The sequence below is a fragment of the Podarcis filfolensis genome, assembly GCF_964270895.1.
Source record: "Podarcis filfolensis genome assembly, chromosome: 1".
Lineage (NCBI taxonomy): Eukaryota > Metazoa > Chordata > Lepidosauria > Squamata > Lacertidae > Podarcis > Podarcis filfolensis.
In genome coordinates, this window is record NC_139604.1 from 68,945,517 (window position 1) to 68,965,062 (window position 19,546).

The window sequence follows — 19,546 nt, forward strand, 5'->3', positions numbered from 1 at the left end:
ACACTGAGGGACTAGGAACTTTACGCACAAGCAGCTCAACATCCCATCACAACTGGCATTTGATTAGAACTCATGGGAAGGAAAGTAGTCTGTTCACTGTACTTGGGGAACTGTGAGAATTTTCCTGGCTGCCTCTGCCTTCTGAAAAGGCTGAGCATCAAGTTCACAATCACTTCCTTCCAGATTCCCTGCTGTTTGCTGAAAACTTGGCTAATCTTTGTTCTCAATGTCCAGAAGGAAGAGTTGGTCACCATTTGTGGATTCATGCTGAGGTTCTCTTCAGTAAATGGTTCCCAGGGCTGCCCAAGGAATAGAATTGTATATGCTGTGTCCCATGACACTGACTGATGGTTGGATGCTGAATGGGAAAACTATGCCCTGTTCATTCTGTTAGACACTTCAGTATTATACTCCAAACCAGAAAGATGTAGAAAATCGGACTGGTGACAGAAAAAGGCACCAAATTCAAAAAGTGCCAAATTATACCTGGAAAGAACTGGGAATCCATTCCCAATTCCAGACCCCATGCAGCAAGAGCCCCAAGTAATACAAGGAAGGGCAGGAGGGAGGCTGTTTGGCTTTGAGGAAATGCGAAATTGGAAGGGACCACCATGCAAGGCGGCTGGAGAGGTTGGTGCCATGGCCAGTGCCAAAACAAGCTCTTATTATAACCACTTCTTGGTGAGTACCAACACCGTTTGTATCTAGAAAAAAAAGCACTGGTTGTGGGTTAAAAAAACCAACACGCTGGATTTTGCATGCAAAGATTAAATCTGCTTCAAAAGGGGGGGGGGGGAAGGGTTGGCATTTTAATGCCAACAGTGTCATGTGGATAATGCAGAAAACCCCTATGTATGAAGAACACTGATTCCACAATAAACACCTGTCCAAATAGCACCCTGTGAAAGCCAGCTCCAATTGTTTGAAAATAAACTCTAGTTAGGGATTCTGTTACCTGAATTCCATATTGGGGAGGTGAGGAGAGTATCGACCTTTTAAATTTTGATGCTTCTGTGTATACACAATTTATAGGGTTTGGGGTTGGATGATTAAGCCTCTGACTGAAGGCTTAAAACATCAAAGAGAGGAAAGATAAGAGACAATCCACTGGATGTCACCCTTTGCTCAGACCTGCATTATTCTAAGTATCTAACAACAGCAACAAAACATCGCCATGTATGTGCAGTTTATGCCTTTTGGTTGTTTATTATTAGAAAGTTTCTCATCTGTCTCTTACAATGTAAAGAAAACATCTGTTTTTAAGTTTTTAAATCTCTTATTTAAAAACCTATAGTTCTTTTGAATTCTCACAGTATTACAATAGCACAGTAAGAAGTCTTGCAGTTGGAACTGCTTTCTTCAGCATAAACAGGAGTTTGTGCCACTCTGGCTAAATGTGTTTCCAGGTGTCAGCTTTCTGACTGCTTTTGCAGGTGATTGGCATACAGTGGTACCTTGAGTTAAGAACTGAATTCATTCTGGAGGTCTGTTCTTAACCTGAAACTGTCCTTAACCTGAGGTGCCACTTTAGCTATTGGGGCCTCCTGCTGCTGCCGCGCCGCTGGAGCACGATTTCTGTTCTCATCCTGAAGCAAAGTTCTTAACCTGAGGTACTATTTCTGGGTTAGTGGAGTCTGTAACCTGAAGCGTCTGTAACCTGAAGCGTCTGTAACTCAAGGTACCACTGTATTGAAATGCCAGCAGTCGGGTGTGTACCAAACACCAGTAAGCAAAATGTCAACTGAATTTTGTTGTTAGCCCAATCATATTAAAAATACCAGCACAGAAAGTGGTGGGAAGGGAGGAGACATCAATTGTTGCACAGAACATGCTACATCAGCACCAAACCCCCACAAAATAGTAGGTACTTATTCTATAAAGTGCATCATGCTCTAAGCTTGTAACTCCTGTTGTTGGGGGAGCAGACACTGGGAGGCACTTCAAACTGAGCTGGTGTAATAATGCCGTAAAATGAAACTCTCACGGTCTTGCTGGCTCCCACGAACCCATAAAATGCTCCTTCCTTACAGCAAAACCTGAGAATAGTGTTGTGCTTGCACAGTAGATCTAGAGCTGCTTTAATGGTCCCATAGGGATCTTTTGCAAGGGGCAATTCAGAGTCAGCTCAAGACACTTTGCTGCCTGAGGCAAACAGTGCTACACACTGATCCACCTTCTATTCTTCCCTCCTCCCTAAGAATGCTATTTGTAGGATGCTCCTACAGGGCCGATATCCAATAGGAGTGTCACCACCTGTATGTCATCTGGAGTTTTGGAGGCCATTCTTAGCAATATGCTGATGACACACAACTCTACTCCTTTACATCTGCAGATGTGGCAGTGGATGTGCTGGATCGTTGTCTTGCCTCAGTAATGGAGACCAGTGGCAAGGGATGATGGGTAGTGTAGTCCAGCAACATCTGGAGGGTCACAGCTTAGAATACCCTTTGTCAATCTCCTGTTGCGTGCCTTTTGTGTGAAAAGCTATGAGCCTATTATGCTGCACAGCTGTGTACTCTACTGTTCAGGCATACAAAATGTGTTCCATGAAGATGCTTAGTGATAGGTGAGTAGCACCCATTAGATTTCCAGGGAGCTTCTGCATGTACATTTGTATGCCACTGGGCACAGATCAAGGTTTTGCTTTTCTCATTTAAAGCCTTAAAGAACTTGGGACTAGGTTACCTAAGAGACTGTGCCATTCCTATATCTCTGCCCAGCAGCTGCACTCCTCGGATGAGGCCCTGTTGTGAGTGCCACATGCCCCAGAGGTGTTCTTTAGCTTATACTAGAAATTGGGCACTTGGCAGCTCCAGCGCTCTGGACTCAATTACCAGCTGCAATTAGAAAGGCAGGACCTTTAGCCCCCTCCCACTGAAGATGTTTTGTTTAGGAAGGCAACCCAGCCGTATATTAATTGTACATCTGTAGAAAAGGTATTATTGATTTTAGACTTTGTAGGAGTGGCTTTATTGCTTCAGGGTTTATAGAAATGGCTTTCTTGTATTTTTTTATTTTATTTCATTTTCAGCCCATTGTGTGCCGCTTTGACGGATTCGGGCTGTGAAGCAGTTTATCAGCTTGTTCAACACACACACACACGAATGCTTTGTCCGCATGTATAATTGGGAAACCTACCTTTTCTATAGGCATGGGGTCTCCCTGCACATGTTCTCATGAACCTGGCATAGGAACATAGGAAGCTGCTTTATACTGAGTCAGACCGTTGGTTCATCTAGCTCAACATTGTCTGCACTGAGCAGCAGCAGCAGCAGCAGCAGCAGCTTTCTAGGATTTCAGGGCGGTCAGGCATTGAACCTGGGATCTTCTGCCTGCACTGCAGATGCTCTTCCATTGAGCTATGGCTCTTCCCTATCTGTGTTAACTGAACACCATCTGAATGCTTGAACAGGGCCATAGTTAGTGCATTTTCTGTCCTGCCTCTATACAATGGCTCAGGAAAATAAAAAGGGTATGTGTGGGTGTGTGGGCGGGATAACAATACAACCAGACTACCAACTCAGAAAACCAAACAAAATATACAGTGTATTTCAGATATTAAGATGGCACGCCAGGCCTGATGCATGCTGTTTATTCAACAGTGGCTTAAAGAGGAGAGCAGAAGTTCTGTTTTGTCCTACAGATGCCTTTTGGATGGACCGTAAGCCACCTTCTAATGTTTGGTTAGCATGTCACAGCTCAGAGCAAGTGCTGCATTATTAGATGATGCCCGAATGAGTTCTATTTTCAGCCATTATTCAGTTGTCCTACAGGCCCTTTTTGGGGGATGGTCCGTGGCTGCCCTATTTCCACAGGAGCTTGCATGGAGTGGCCAAAATGATAGCATTTCCTTCCCATCACTCATCCTTCCCATCACACAGACCATTTACTCAAGCAGCATGTTAGCAGGATGAGTTTTGACCCTAAGTAAATATCCTCTTGAAAGTCGTTTTAGTTGGTGCCAATGAACCAAACTGCTCATTAATTGGAGCGATGTCCCGTAATGCTCCATTTGTAGCAGCAATTCAAAATCCATCATATGTGGGCTTTGTTTGCCTCCATTCCATTAAGCTGTCATGGGATGCTTCTGGTTTTGTGGCATTTCATTTTGCAAAGCTCTTCAGGGTCAAAAACCCAGGTGCACACAGCTGTCCTTTATAATTGCGTTTTCAATGACACACATTAGGTTCCCCCCCCCCCCTTTTTGGCTCAACACTTCAACAATACCAGCATTTTAATGGCCCCAGGAGAGCTCTGAAATTAACATTCCTTTAAGGTAAATGAGGAAGTTCACTTACAGTATCTGGTGCTCAAATTTCCGATACCTCCTGTGCCTACTAGGTGGAGGATGAAACTCAAATAGTATATAAAGCTACGCTTGAGCCCCTTCCACTCTTTAATCTTTCATTAAGCACCAAGCCTCAGGTCATAGGATGGGTAATTGTTGGCATGAACTGTCACCTTCATAACTATACTCACAGTGCAATTTATTCCAGAGCAAGTCACATTGTGTCCAATTTACTCCCAGGTAAATGTGGATAGTTGCAATACACAAACGGTGACCTCCAGACCTTTTTGGACTCCAGCTTCCATCAGTCTCTGCCTGCATGAGCCTTGGATAATGGGAGTTATAGTCCATCAATATCTGGAGGGTGTGGCACACGTCTGATCTACTCCAGCCTGTCACTATAAGATCAGCAAATCACTGTGGTCATCCATCTTGTTAAGCTTGCCCTCTTAGAAGACAAAGTCCAGCAACTGGAGGAACGTGTAGCTACGCTCCAAAGAATTAGAGAGCTGGAGCTCTTCTTGGAAGCAACAGAGCACACCGTCTCCACCAAGGAGGAGACAGGTGACTCCCCTGAGAAGGAGGCTAGTTCACCAACACAGTAGCCAGATATATGGAGAAATGTGACTCAAAGAAGTAGGAGGCCCAGGGTTCGCTCTGATTGTTTAAAAATACACAATCGCTTTGAGGTCCTCTCCCCTAGCATGGAAGACAAAGAGCAGACTCCATTTGAGGATCTCTCCCTCATTACAGTCGATCAGGTATATGAAGACGAGCAGCAAAGTCAGTCCTCAGGGAATGTGCAGGCGACCATGGAATGGACAGCTCACGGTAGAACCCTGACCAAACCTAAGAGGAGGCGTGTAGTGGTGATAGGGGATTCCCTACTGAGGGGAACAGAAGCAGTGATCTGTGGGCCTCACAAGATGTCTCAGGAAGTGTGCTGTCTCCCCGGGGCTAAGATCCAAGATGTAACTGAACGACTGCAAGGAACCATAAAACCCACTGACAAATACCCCTTCCTCTTGGTTCATGTGGGAACCAATGACACTGCAAGCAATAGCCTCCAGAAGATCAAAAGAGACTACGAGGCTCTGGGCAGGAAATTGAAGCAATTAAATGCACAAATTGTCATCTCATCTGTCCTCCCAGTTGAACGACGTGGCCCAGGGAGAGAGGGAAAAATAGTGGAAGTGAACAGCTGGCTTCGCAAATGGTGTAAACAGGAACGGTTTGGATTCTTACATCACGGACTGCAGTTTCTTGAAGATGGACTTCTGGCAAGCGATGGGCTGCACCTCACAATGGTTGGGAGGAATGTTTTTGCCAAAAATCTCAGAAACCTCATCAGGAGGGCTTTAAACTGACTAATGTGGGGGAGGGAGACAGTGCTCCTGAAGGTAGGAGTCTATCAATTGATGAAGATGATCATCCAAATGTCATAGACCAAATGGAGCAAACAGCACACAGACCTAGTGGTGGGAGGAAAAAATCCTTAAATAAGAGACACGGGGGAATGATTAATGGACTTCAGTGTCTGTACACTAATGCGCAAAGCATGGGAAATAAACAAGATGACCTTGAGCTCTTGGTACAGCAAACTAAATATGACATAATAGGCATCACTGAAACCTGGTGGGATAAGTCCCACGATTGGAATGTAATAATGGAGGGATACAATCTATTTCAGAGAAACAGACCAGACAAGAAAGGAGGAGGAGTGGCGTTATATGTGAGGGATGTGTATACCCGTGAAGAGATCCAAGATTTAGAACCTCAAAGCCAAAGTGAGAGCATTTGGGTCAAAATTAAGGGAGAGAAGAATAACAGTGACCTCATTGTGGGAGTTTACTATAGATCCCCAAGCCAAACGGAGGACATAGATGATGCCTTCCTGGAACAGATGGCCAAGCATGCAAAAGGAAGGGAGATAGTAGTAATGGGGGACTTCAGTTACCCGGATATTTGTTGGATGTCAACTGGAAAAAAGTTACCCTCCCCTGAGTTAAAGTGATGCATCACCGTAGCTCTCCTGCTGCTGCCCAGCGGCGTAGCTGGCCGCTTAGGTGCCCTGGGGGTGTGTGTGTGCCCCCCCCAGGGATGGGGCAATGCACTTGTGGGGCAGGGCGTGCTAGAATCCCAGTGCCCGAGCCCCATTCTGCTCCAGCACCTTGTAGGTCCGCATTGCTTTTTTGAGCAGCATGGAGCCTGCAGCTAGTCTGTCTGCTGCCTCCCTCTCAGCTGTAGAAGGGGCAGGCAGATGCAAGCCCTACACTGCCCTTTTGGGCAACGCAGAGCCTGCAGGTGCCCAATCCACCACATCACTCCCAGGAGAGACGCATGGCTCAGGCACGGTAAGTGCCGCCCCCTGTGGTGTGGCACCCAGTGCCCCCCCAAGCTATGTCTCTACTGCTGCCAGATGCTAAAGTGGTTGCATCACAGCTTCTAAAATGTTTTACCTAGCAAACAAAATGGAAGCCACAGACAACTCTCCAACGTCCACCCTACTTGCCCAGGGCCTACAAAGTGTTTTCCATGATAGGCTACAATACAGATCTGGTGGAGCACATTCAATAGTGACTCATAAAGATTCCCAGCCATCCCACACACTCTATTAAAATGTCCTCAGAAAGAAAGGTCTGGGTTGTATAAACTTTGACCTTTCGGTGTCTTCATGTTCTCATGTTCTTTTTGATTTGCCTGCAAATGTGTCTAAAGGCTGCTGTAGAAAATTGTGATTCCTTTAAAAAAAATCTTATCTCCTATCTATCCTGTGCTGCTTATGGGGATAAATGGAGACTGCTTTTATGGCAAGGAGCCCAAAGCATTATTTCCCTCCCCATTCTTTTGGTGCACAGGCTCACAGTGACAAAGTCTAAACTCACAGGCTCTGAATATAAATGCTATCTTGCTATGCATGCCACCTCGTATCTCTTAGAACCCACCCTATCCCAGAGGAAGTGCACACAAATGAGCATCCATATTCTCTGATTTAGCAATATCCTGTCCCTTTTCCCCATTCACTTTGATTGGATATAGGAATATCAGAAGTTTTAGGAGTGCAAGCAGCCTCTTTTTACTACTACAAAATATTAATCCTCTGGTATCTGAATCAAAGTGTAAAAGGTAGAACCAGAACCAGACCCCCCCTCCCCCCAAATACAAGTCAAATACATTTTATTAATAATCCCTCTCCATATAGAAATCAGCCCAGTGCCCAAGCATTGTTACTCTGGGCCCAGTATAGACTGGTAGCAGAGCCCCCTTCTTCTAACACCACCCATTAAAGGCCTTGTTTATTTGGAAAAACTGGAAGGTTAATGTAGGGGAAACCTACTGTGGAAGACTTTTGTCTTTTGAGGAGGTAGGTTGACTGGTTTGTATGATTCTTCTTCCCTGCGTATTGGCACCTCTGGGACCCGCAAGGGATTTTGGTTGGCTTTAATGATTTGCTCTTTGTGCCCCAGGGTAAGTAGCAGCAGGATGTGGGCCAGCTGTAGGCTAAGTTATGCAGTTGCAGGGTTGTTTAACTATGCTGGCCCCCTAGTTTAACAGGTGGGAGGAATTTAGATATTAGGCCAGCCAGCAGGTGGTCACTAAGTATCTAGAATATATAAATGTCTTAGATGGGGCCTGGGCCCTGGAACTTTGACTTACGGTAGGTCCTGATCAGAAGGATGCTGGCCAGCTGGAGGGTCTCTGTTATTGGGCTTCTGATAACAGAGTGAGAAAGTAGTTTTATTTCGCTCATGCTGTGTTATTATACTTAAGCAGTGAACTTCCTTCCACATGTGTTGTTATTGCCAATGGATCCAAAAGAACTCTTGCATTTGGCAAAACAGTTTATCAGTGCATCTAGGATCTTTAGGTACTTCTACTTATGTTTCCGACTGCCTAATCTGTGTTACACACACACACACACACACACACACACACACACACACACAGTCAAGCACTCTCTTAAAGACTGGGCTCTAGCGTCAGTTATTCCATGCATTCTGAAGACCAGACTTCTAACTAATATGTTCCCATATATTTGAGGCTCTGTAAAGCTGACAGGGTCCAGCCTTGCCCAGACCTTGGACCCAAGGTTCTTTCAGATGAGCAGCAAGTAGAGGAGGCGGCTGCAGCAGCCCTGCACATTGACAACAGCCTTGGGGAGCCAGCAGATCTGAATATCCCTGCTGCTCTTCTGGTCCCTGTATCAGCTCCCTGGGCCACAGCAGCAGGGGAGACAAGAAGCCAAGTAAGCATTTTAGAGTCATTGCCAAAGCTAATTGTATGTGAGGCTACTTGGGAGGGGGGAAATCAAGGAAATGCCTGCTCGGATCAGGGTCTAACCCAAGAGCCAGGTGATGGAGCCTCGAGCTTCTATATCAGCTCCCAGCATGGGCTGCTTTGTTGCTGAAGTAACAACAGCCATCCAGGCTCCAGCCTTACTGACCTGGACAGATGGACAAAATCCTATCAGTAGAACTGTCCCTGGGTTCTTAATGCCCCTAATTTCGCTGATTCTTGTTGTTCCTGCTGCCACTAAAATGCCACTCCCTCTTGGTTCCTCCTATCTCTGCACAGGGCATATGAGCAACAGGTCAAGAACTCCAGGACTTGTAGTTCTCGAGAGAGCTGGCAGCTTACCATCCAGATGGTTGTTTGCTCAGCTTGGCTCTGGCAGACCTTAGAACAGAGAAACACCACTCATAGGTATGAGGAAATAAGATCGTGTAAACAACCTTAAGCATGATCCACAGCAGGGGTGGGAAACGGCATGCAGTCACTGGGCCATATCCTTACTCACCCTGTCCCCTGCAGGCTAAATTTGATGAGTGGGTAAGGCTGCCCATCTGTCAATCACATGCCATCATAATGATGTCAGGTGATCACTTTTAAGTGCCTTGTATCACACTATAAAAGACCTGATAGAATCAACAAATTGGAAGGCAGGGGGAAGCGCAGAAGGGGATGCCTACTGGTATGAATGATAAGGACTGAGGTTGTTCCTGAAACAAACATTCAGATATGCATGTGGACCACGCCAGTCTCATTTGAAGGGGGGAAATGTGGATTAACAGCTAAAGAATACTCAGGGGTGGACCTGTCTGAAGTCAGCCGGCCCCTGCAGTATGGCAGCATGTCACATGGCAGGTGAAAGGATTTTATTCATTCCCAGTGGAAAAGCAAAACATGTAAGCCTGATAGACATTGTCACTTTTAAGAAATGCTATGAAAAAGTGGAGCTTGTAAACTTGCATTGTATTTGCCTGAGCAGAATCACAGCAGCTGGTTTTCCGCAGAGACCTATTTTATGCAGACTTGAAAACCTTATTGTTGCTGTGATTTTGTAATGCTCTTGAATGCATTGAGGCAAATCCCAAAGAATACTATTGCTGTAAGAAACAGAAATTGAGTCACTTTGATTTTGTTGTTCATACAGTATTGAGCTTGGGACTGTTAGCCAAGGTTGCATATGCAGGTAGTGGCACAACTGTGGCACCCTGTGAATTATTTTTCCATTGGGGGGGCACCCTCATATTTAAAAACTGATATTCTTTCAAATTCAGGTCATTTCTCCCAAATGGGGAAGGATATGAATTTTAATTAGGCTTAAGCCACCCTACTTAAGGGGAAATGATAATTTAAAGACTAGTTCAATTAAGGCACTGTTGGAACTTGAAATTCAATAATTAACAAAAACATGAATGGATATGTAAAGACTGTATTATTTTAATATTTATTGAATTTATATACCACCCTAAACTCACAGGTCTCAGGGCGGTTCACAGAATAAAATCAGAATATAAAACCACAAAATACATAATCAAAATAAAAACAACCACCCAATAGCCACCCCCCCATTTTAAAAGAGCATAGGATGTCAATCAAATCAACCAAAGGCCTGGTTAAAAAGGAACGTTTTTGCCTGGCGCCTTAAGGTGTATAATGAAGGCACCAGGCAAACTTCCCTGGGGAGATCATTCCACAGACGGGGAGCCACTGCAGAGAAGGCCCGTTCTCGTGTTGCCACCCTCTGGACTTCTTGAGGAAGAGGCACACAAAGGAGGGCCTCAGAAGATGATCTCAGGGTTTGGTCCTTGAGGTATTGTGGTTCTGAGGCATTTGTGGCTTTATAGGTCAAAACCAGCACTTTTAATTGGGCCCAGAAACTAATTGGCAGCCAGTGCAGTCGGACTAGGATCGGTGTAATATGTTCAAACTGTCTGGTTCCAGTGAGCAACCTGGCCGCTAAATTCTGCACTAGCTGAAGTTTCCAAATCATTTTCAGAGGCAGCCCTATGTATAACACATTGCAGTAATCTAACCTTCAGGTTACCAGAGCATAAACAACAGTAGTTAGACTGTAAGCAAAGGTAGAGATATGCTAGCTGCATTTTGGCAATTGATTGAAGCTACTGCCATATATTAGTAAAATAATTTCCCCAACACCTTCTGCCATGAACAAGGATGCAAAGAACAACAATACATGAAACATTAGCTTTTCTTCAATTTCCCTGTCTTACTTTAGATCCAAAAGGAGCACTAATCTTTTTAGTGCTCATTTTGGAACTCACTGACTAGTTTGCTGCTTACATCACACCTAAGTAAAAAAATATGGAATACTTATTACAGCCTCTTACGATTTCACCGCCCTGCCCATTGCCCATGTATCATAGTAGTTACAAATATTGCTAATAACTGCTGAGATGCTTGATGCTATCAACACTTCTGTCGAGAGAACAAAACTGCAGGCATACCATTAGTTGCAACTGCTATCATAAAAACGGTTGGGTATATGAGATATCAGAAAGTTAGTTATTTCAGTGACAGGAGCCTGAGTAGGAAATGACATATTCCACAGAACCAATTTTTTGGCAGGTCTTAAAAGTTTCTTCCTTGGGAAAACAATATTTGATCTTTCTAAATAACGGTAGTAATTTGTCAAAAGAAGGAGAGGTGTGTGCTATACAGAATGGCCTGCTTTTTAGGAAAGAAGGACAAATTATGCATTTGCAGGGAGGAAATGAGTTTTTCTGAAATGTCTTCTAGGCCGATAGAAGCGGGGAATGCTTCCTTTACACGTAAAAATATGGAAATTAGAAATAGAATAGCTGGATAGTTATTAAAGCATTTCTTTCTAACAGTGAATTTGTCATGAAGCTTTTAGAAATCGTTTCTGAAGTATTTCTCTCATCTCAATATTAGGGCTGTTGTTTTTCAAATAATGCAGCCTTTGATAAGCACTGTGTGAGCAGAATCACACTGAATTTTACCCTTGTGCTCCCACTTTGAACCAAAAGCTGAACTATGCTGGGGCAAAGACAAAAGCATGGGGGGAAGAATGACCATGTGACAGAGGAGTGGCCAGTTTACAGTGCAATCCTAACCATGTCTACTCAGAAGCAAGTCCTACTGAATTCAGTGGGGCTTACTCCCAGGTAAGGGGGGTTAGGATTGAACCTCTGTTCAGTATCCTATCTGCCATCCTAGAATTAGTGATTGGCCCTTGCGCTTGTACGCTGTGGGACACCCAAATATGATGTCCCCAAACATACTACTATGGCCAGTGTCACCCTTGCAGAGGAACCCAAACAGGCAAGCTGGAGGATGCTGATGCCTGTATGAATAGCTCACCGTAGCAACCACAAGTTCCAACAGGTGTCTCAAACTTCAAGTTGCATGGTAAAAGCCTATTCGTTTTGGCTCATAGACCTGTGAAACTGTAGATTCACAAGCAGCAAGCGGGCGCAAAGTACTTGATTAGGGGCAATAGTTACAAAAGAATAAGCACAAAGGGGACTATTGGAACAACCAACACCCAAGGCCAAGAAGCACAAACCCTATGAGGAATCTCAACTTGGTAGCTGCAGCAGAAGGTGAAAGGAGATAAGCAATAGAGAGAGGCCCACCATGAAGGTAAACCAACTCACACTCCCCCCCCCATAGACTACAGCCCGGGGGGGGGAGGACTTTGGTGGGGGACAGTTTGAATTGGAATCTGGCAGGTGATCCAGTCACCCCCTGCAGCCAGTTGGGGCCAAAGCCAAACAGCCAGTTGGGAGGGGGCCACCTCAATTCCTGAGGAACTATGCCAGGCTGCAACTGTTGCCCACCCTAAATGGGGTAAGCAGGTTTTTTTGCCCACTGTTCCTTATGCTGTGTTATATCAGAGAATTGAAGGTGGCATGAAAGAGGCATTGCTACCTGTGGTATGCACAATCATCCCACTATCATTTTGGAGCAACAAGGTTTGTATAGTTACAGGTAGGTAGCCGTGTTGGTCTGCCGTAGTCCAAACAAAATAAAATAAATAAAAATATATATTAAAAAATTCCTTCCAGTAGCACCTTAGAGACCAACTAAGTTAGTTATTGGTATGAGCTTTCATGTGCATATCTGAAGAAGTGTGCATGCACACGAAAGCTCATACCAATAACTAACTGAGTTGGTCTCTAAGGTGCTACTGGAAGGATTTAAATTTTTTTTTGGTTTTATTTTGTTTCAAGGTTTGTATCGTGCAGGGTTGTCAACCTGGTCCTTACGTCCCACTACTGGGCGTTTCAGGATTCTAGGTGGGCGGTAGGGGGTTCTACGGCACAAGCTGAATCCTCCTTCCATCGAGCACTGGTGGGTGGCAAGGAAATTTTACCATCAAAAAAGATGCATTAGTAGGCAGTAGGTATAAAAAGGTTGACTACCCCTGGTATAGTGATTCTAAAACCTGCAGACTCATTTGTCTAGAATGGACATGAAATAAATATGTGTCTACAGTACCAAAAATGGTGACTCCTGTGTCTTACCATTTCAGCTCTCAACATTTATAGCCTTTAGTGAAGCATTGAAATACTAAATCTGCTAAACAATTTGGTAACGTGTGTGTATGTTACTTTAGGGTTGTGTTAGGATTGGAGGAGCAATATGGCATGCTGCTATAAATATGAGCGCATGAGTCACTTTCATTATAGTAAAATGAGAAAAGAAGATTGACAGGCATCAGAACATGCAGTCCTCTGCAGTTCCACATTAGCTAACAGCATTCATGGCTGGACAAACATTAAAAGGCCATAAAAGTACTTTGCCTATTTATATGCTTATACCATCTGTTACATATTCAAATAAAGTGTAGTATTACCTCCAAGATAATTAGATTTTCAGGTAGCATAACAGTTCTAAAGGCAGATTCATAATATTAATTGATGTGTACTAATTAACCCTTAGGATAAGCCAATCCTCCTCCTTGTTCTTTTCGCACATCCCTGCATAATGAGTGTTTACTTTTTCTACTCTTCTACAAAGAGTATTTCTAGATGGAAGAGCAATATTCTAATGCATTTTCATACTCGTAAGACAATTCCTATTTAATCAACCTGAAAATGAAAGCATAGCTTTAATTTCAGACTCAAAGATCTTGCAAATATGCTAACTGAAAAGTTGGGGACACACCCTATTGGAAGTAGTGATTGTGAAATGATTAAAAGAAATGCCCTGATCTGATCTGAATCACCTCTTAACAATACCTTTAGAGGCATCTCAGTCTCTTCCCGAGCTTGTTCAGCAACATCAGATGATCTAAGCCAGGCATGTCCAAAGTCCATTTCGGGGGCCTAATCCGCCCTAATCTGGTCGATTTAATCTGGCCCCCGTGGCAGTATATGTCCTGGGGTAAATTCCTAAAAAACCTCATGTTTACTTCATCAAATCTGGCCCTCTTTGAAAAAAGTTTGGGCATCCCTGATCTAAGCCATGGGTAGGCAAACTAAGGCCCAGGGGCCAGATCTGGGCCAATTGCCTTCTAAATCCATCCTGCGGGCGGTCCGGGAATCAGTGTGTTTTTACTTGAGTAGAACTTGTCCTTTTATTTAAAATGCATCTCTGGGTTATTTGTGGGGCATAGGAATTTGTTCATTCCCCACCCCCCAAAAAATAGAGTCCGGCCCCCCACAAGGTCTGAGGGACAGTGGACCGGCCCCCTGCTGAAAAAGTTTGCTGACCCTTGTCTAAGCCACATCTCTGGTTTCTTCCCACACCAAGGGCAGAGCTAGTGCAAAAGGGTACAATAGTGTGGTCTTCTGCCTTATCACGTGGCTTCAGACTTCCCATCTTCTCAAATAGCACTGGGCGGAGCCATGCTTCCACACTGTTAAAGGTGACATCAGAAGAAGCTATATTGGCCATTGGTCTTTTAGAATTCACATGGGATTATCATGGACTGTTCCTCTTGGATATTGTGTGTGGCTAATGGGTCCAGCTTTTTTCTTTCTCTACACACGTGGATGTATAGATATACAAACTCAAGATAACAAGTCGTGTATCTGACAGAGGTGGCTCTGGTCTATATAAACTTATGCCACAATGAACAATTAGCCTTTAAGGCACCGCAAATTGTTAACATTTTAGGACTGTTTACTGTAAATATTCCCCCTCCTTTTCAAATTGATGTTAGCAAAGCAGAACAGAAAGAATGGGTAGCTTTATTATATACATTATGCTGTTGACATTTAAGGGCAGTATCCAGTCAAAGTGAAGCACATTTGTACTATTGAGCATGTGTCCTCCTCTGCCCTCCTTAACTGTAGATTAAATCTCTATTGTATACAGAGGCCTATTAGAAGGAAATAATTCTTTTTACTTTATTTTAATACATTTACAAATGACAGATCTGCTTTGCCATATGAGATACACTAGAACTCGAGTCCTCTAAGTCATTTTCTGTTTTTAGACCTTACACTTTCAGCATGATATTTTCGTACAATGCAGTGCCTTTGCTCAATGGCCTTTTCACTCATACACATGAGCTTGTTGTGTGTACTGTTAATGTTAATATCCCTTGAAGGAGACCCTTCTACCTCCTTCTCTGGCACTGAGGCTGAGTTAGCGTGCCAGTGATAGAAGGTGATGCGTGATTGGACTTGTGTCCTGGCTTTTGCTAAAATGACCAATTATTGGCCGCTCTTCAGAAAGCAGCAAGTCTTGATAGATGTTTGCACTGATTAGCGGGAGCAGCTGTTTTCTCTGGCTTTGTTAGCCCAGCTTTTAAAGGCAGCCCTTTTGTCTCTCTGCTTGGGTTAACTGGACATCTTCTATGCTATGGCTAAAAATAACAAACAAAAGTGCCGCAAGATGGGTGGGGTATAAATAATAAATTATTATTAAGGCTAACACATTTATTGTGGCATAAGCATTCATAGGCAAGATCTTCCTTCGTCACATGGATGTGTCATCAAGCACACATCAGAAGAAACAATCGCCTGTCCATGATGACAGCTTGTGCCAAAGTGCATTTGCTAGCACCATACTGTATGTCACACAGGAGGTCCATGATCAGATTTCATGATTTCTGTCTTTCTAAGATTAAAGGCAACAATGTTGGAGTGGGTCTAAAGTATTGGAGGAAGGGGTGCTTAGTCTTAACTCACTGTTTCCCCAATGAAAATTGGTTGTTGAAGCTGCTATTAGTCCTTTTGGGGAAGCGGGGGGGGGGTACCCAAATTAGTAGTTGTAGAGGTATTGTTTCATATTCCCCAATTGCATGGTGAGCATTTGTGTGCCCAGGTGCCATGAGCCCACCGCCTCTCAAGGTACCACTGCCCAAAAGACTGCTTGTGACAACATTGCATGGTTCAGATTAGGCCACAGCTTTATGGGTTACAGATGTAAGGAGTTTTGCATGGGCATTGGGTTATAATCAATATCAACCAGCTTCTCTGCTGGATGATCCACCAAGGGGTCAAGCCAGTGTCAAGGAGGTCCTGTGATATACATCAAATAGATGTGACCTCTCCAGGATCACTATCATGAGGAGTACTATGGCCCTAGTCCACTCCCTGGGTGTCTGGACAGAAGCACCTCCTCTAGGATCCCCTATTCCCTTGGAGGTGGAGCCAGAGCCTTACAGCCTTCCTTCCGACCATGAATAAGGTTCCACCCAATGCCTTACCTACCAAAGTTGTGGCGATTGCTATGAGTTAGGCAAAACCCCCAAGGTCGGCCAATAGACCTGGTGGGAAAACTATAGGGAGGGAGGGCGGGAGAGCTAAAAAAAGGGTGAGAGGCAGCCCTGCTTTTATCCCTGGGCAGTGGACCAACTCTGCTCCCTGGAATGAGCCCACCCTTGAGCCTGCCTACCATTGATCAATCCAGCAGGTGAGCCAGATTCAACTTTCCAGCCAGAGGAGAGGGGTAATATATCTCCTAAAAGCTGAATGATCCAAAGTTGCACCTGCCATAGCAGACCATTCTCCAACGCCACACTACTGATTAAGGTAAGCAGTATTGCCAAGGGTAGCTTTCTGTTGTAGAAGAGATTGTTGGAGACTTACGGAGTTTTTGTGGCATTTGGGTTTATGTATGGATAGGTTGAGCATTGGTGGGGACAGCTTAAGCACTTCTTCAAGCAGCACATCCACTGGCCCTCATCAGAGCCACTGAAGGTCACCCTCCCCACATATTTCAGTTTACACTGTATTACTGAGACCAGGGTGGATATAGGGGGTGCTGCTACGAACTTCCCCAGATGTATCTACCAACACTATTGGTGCAGCTTCTGCATGATTAAGAAGGTTCTCGTATCTCTTTTGGGAGTGTGCTTATTTTGGCTTTGCTCTGAGCAATGGCTGTAGTACTATTGTAGGGAACCAGAAGAAACTTTGGTAGTTCAAACTAAGTATGCTCCCATCAGGAGAAACCCTGGTGGCTCCTGCCAAATAACCTTTCCATAGGCAGTAGCTGCTGCACTCGCAAATTTCCCTGAAACGATCTATTTGCATAATTGGCCATGTAAGTGCAAGCCTAATAAGTCCCCCAAACCTCTACCATTGTCTAATGCAAGCAGATACTCATGGTAAAGACCAAATCATCCAGCTGGGAAAGCTTGTCAGAATAAAAATCTCTTCAACTGTTTCCAGAAAGGGAAGATAGCTTGCGGTTTTCCTCCCAGATCAATCAGGACCCTCATAAGAAGCACCAGCTAATGTTAACCCAAATTAAGCATATTCTATTTTTGAAACTTGATTGTGAAGGTTTTTGAAACCCAGGGTGGTGAGCAGGCTTGGCTTCACAGCCACCCCATCTGCACCTGAGCCTAATGATCTCTTGATGAGAGAGTACCCTCTTATCAGTGTCCATGCATTTGAGTGGACCAGCCACCTGCTTCTCATTTGCTGTGAGAGAAATCCTGGATTCAGCAGTTCATGACGATACTTGAGGGACTTTTTCTCTTTGTCCACCCTTCCTTGGGACAGGTAAATATTACCTTATCCTTATCTTTACTTTTGTCATTTCCCTAACCTCAGGATCTCTCAGGAGGGTGTTTCCACAACCATGAAGGCAGCTGCAGTGAAACCTTCTCTGGAGGAATCTTTTGTCTCCCTATTAATGCTGTCGCAGTCTGGGCATCTAAGCTGTGTTCATATTAGCATCCAGCAGTTTCCTAGGTTTTGTTTGGGGGCTGGGTTTTGTTGTTGTTGTTTGCATCATTTTGTGTAAAAGGATCTAGAGACCATCTGTCCTTCTCATTGCTGAAGCACTGGATCGGGTTAGGGTGGTGGAGAGGAACGCAAAGCATTTGGCAGCCTCAGAGCTATTATTTGACGCAGCACTCACTACTATAGTTGCTAATGGAAACCTGAGTTCATTGACACTGGCGGGACCTGCCTCCTCTGATGCTAAAAGCCTATTAATCTGTCAGGCAGCTGATATACCTGATAAACTATGCTTTAACGCACCTGCTACCAGGTGGTGGGGAGTCTGTTATGAGAATAATATATATATTCTTTGGTCATGCAGGAGTCTGAAAATGGCTTCCTATATTTGTACAACATCCTGGAGAGGTGAAATAAAACTGCCATGGCAAGCTATTGAGCACCGAGGCACACTGCAAACATCCAGTTTAATCAGTTCCACTGAGACTTCATGGTTCCTGCTACATCAGTCTGTATTGGTGAACCTGCTGAGCATTTTATGGGCAAATCAGCATGATTCTCTCTCTTTTTTAATACGGCTTCCCATTCCTGCTCTTAATGGCAGCCATTGTAGTCCTAAAGATGGATGAAACGTGTTTGTATTCCAAGCAGAGTTCTGTGCAGAATGATAAGGTTAGCTATGCTACGGTGAACCTGCTATATCATCACAGGGTGGTTGCCCTTGTCCAAAAAAAAAGAAAAAAGATCTGAGCAATCAAAGGTTTCTCACAAAATCAAGCATTGCCTATTAATTAGATTGCCTAGTAAGTGTGCCTACTGCAACTGAGATTTCCCCCTCCAAATGACTTTGTGATGCTTACCTGAAGCCTGTCCTCTTCTGGTTTGAGGATTCTTGGGGATTCTCCAGATAGGGTAGTCCTGGAAGAGCCTGTTGCAGGATTCTGAGAATGTTAATGCCAGTTTTAAAAGACATGGTTCTAGTCCTCATGGTTATGAAGAAAAAGCATCAATGCAGAGCTTTTTTAGGCTCAGAAATTTGGAGGGCAGAGTATAGGTTCAACCTCAGTTAGCAAATACAAGATATGCACTGTGTATTGGTTCTTTCTAGAGTCTGCTGTCTTCCCTTTCCCTACATATGAATTCAGATAAAAATTCACCCCAAAACCTTATCTCAGCTGCTAGCTTGAACATTTCACATTCTACAACACTCAAGTTTACAATACATAAGAAAAATGTTTGCAAGTTGAGCGTATTTTAAACAGACACACACACACACAGACAATCTAAACTCCTTGTTTACATTTCATCGTGTGGCCAAGATACCCAAGGGCTTCACATTTTCTCACTATGTTGTGAGTAAAATGAATTCTATTTTTCCCTACTCCCAGGGTACAGTTTTAATCAACTACCTACTGGGTCTCATAACAGCTCAGCAGAGTGGAAAGCAGACAGAATCTCTCTGCTGGGTCGCTGCTATTCCATGTCAATCACAGGGTCATCTGACCTAATGACAGGAAACAGTGAGCAAGCTGCTTTTTCCTAAGACCAGTGGTCTAAAGTCACAACATAGAAAATATACCATAATTAAAAGTTGAAAAAAGTGCATATTAAGGGCTAATGCAAGGATTTACACTTGTTCTATGGAATTTCCCCATGTGCGCCCCCTAAATCTGTTCTGGGTTTCCATGCAACACACCAGAGCAGATGTGGAGAGGGAACAGGGTACACATGGAGTGAGAAGGGGGTGAGAGTTTCTTTGCACAAATGGAAACCCTTGTGTTGATGGAGCAACTTAGTTTGATAATCCCCTAAAACTTCAAGTATGCCATATTCAGATGAACAT

At 44.1% G+C, this 19,546-nt stretch overlaps 1 long non-coding RNA gene across 2 annotated transcripts in view; it reads left to right on the forward strand.

Annotated features, from left to right (window-relative positions):
* LOC310756493 overlaps positions 1 to 19,546 on the forward strand; it is a 100,843-nt gene that overhangs the window by 31,152 nt on the left and 50,145 nt on the right. Inside the window, exons 2-3 of one of the 2 annotated variants that reach the window (XR_014544905.1) lie at positions 8,864 to 8,992; positions 16,424 to 16,545. This is a non-coding gene — a long non-coding RNA (uncharacterized lncRNA). The remainder of the gene's footprint in view (positions 1 to 8,863; positions 8,993 to 16,423; positions 16,546 to 19,546) is intronic. The other variant, XR_014544906.1, reaches the window with a different exon arrangement.